A 1,244-nucleotide genomic window follows, 5' to 3' on the forward strand; every position below is an offset into this window, starting at 1 on the left:
TTTTTTTTTTTTTTTTGAGGTAGAGTCTCACTCTGTTGCCCAGGCTGGAGCGCAGTGGTACTATCTCAGTTCACTGCAAGCTCTGCCTCCCAGGTTCACACCATTTTCCTGCCTCAGCCTCCCGAGTAGCTGGGACTACAGGCGCCCACCACCACGCCTGGCTAATTTTTTGTATTTTTGGTAGAGACAGGGTTTCACCATGTGAGCCAGGATGGTCTCAATCTCCTGACCTCGTGATCCGCCCGCCTTGGCCTCCCAAAGTGCTGGCATTATAGGTGTGAGCCATCGCGCCCTGCCAAAATATTCTTAATTAGTGGCCAACATTTTAAAATTTGGGTAATTCTGATTTTTAAAAGATATTTCTGGCTTTTCATGCAAAATCAGAGTTGTCAGGCTGACCATCAGGGAGATGATGGGATGGCACAGGATTTGAGGGTATGAGGTGGCGGCAGGGGAGGGGCTTGAGAGCTGTGGCATCAGCCTCACCCTGGAGCCAGAGCCAGGGTGTTGAGGGGCAGGGAGGGGGAGATCGGGGGTGGCTTCCTGGAGGAGGGAATGGTAGAGAGGGAGATGAGAGTGGGAATGGATTTAGGGTGTTTAAAACTGAGCCTGAATCTGGATAAGTTGACAGAGAATAGGCAGAGGGTGGCACTGATGAAGACAAAGGGAAGGTGATTCACTTTAAGGAAAAACAAAACAAAACAAAACATCCAGCACCTAACGTGTATCTGGCTCTGTTTTGGTTTTGAGGACCCAGCAGTGACCCAGCCAGGCTCAGGTCCCACCCTCCTGGGTCTCGCATGCTAGTAGGGACACACCCTCTTCCCCAGCGCTGATGACTTAGAGTGGTCAGGCTGTGGTGGGGGAACCCAGGGGGCTGAGGACACCCAGAGTTGGTGCATGGCCCAGACTGGGAGGTCACGGAGTGCTTCCTGGAGAAGGGGAAGTCAAAGCTGAAGCCATAGGGAAGAAAGGGAATTGAGAAAGAGCTGTACAAAGGGGAAAGGCTGAGGGTGGCAGAAGGGGGTGGTTCTGACAGTCAGCTGCTGCCTTCCCTTTCATCCCCCTCCCCAGGATGTCCTCCAGGCCCAGCTAGCCCCAGACTTCGACCCGATGCGGCTCACCCGCTGCCAGGCTGCCCTGGCGGCCGCCATCACCCTCAACCTTCTGGTCCTCTTCTACGTCTCCTGGCTGCAGCACCAGCCCAGGAATTCCCGGGCCCGGGGGCCCCGCCGTGCCTCTGC

The 1,244-nt window shown here is 55.0% G+C and overlaps 1 long non-coding RNA gene across 1 annotated transcript in view; it reads left to right on the top strand.

The window, feature by feature from the left end:
• Positions 1 to 1,244, top strand: part of LOC105531661 — a 7,990-nt gene extending 6,746 nt beyond the window's left edge. Inside the window, exon 4 of the long non-coding RNA XR_001004842.1 lies at positions 1,075 to 1,244. This is a non-coding gene — a long non-coding RNA (uncharacterized LOC105531661). The remainder of the gene's footprint in view (positions 1 to 1,074) is intronic.

The sequence above is a fragment of the Mandrillus leucophaeus genome, unplaced genomic scaffold (genome assembly GCF_000951045.1).
Source record: "Mandrillus leucophaeus isolate KB7577 unplaced genomic scaffold, Mleu.le_1.0 Scaffold120, whole genome shotgun sequence".
Classification (NCBI taxonomy): Eukaryota; Metazoa; Chordata; class Mammalia; order Primates; family Cercopithecidae; genus Mandrillus; species Mandrillus leucophaeus.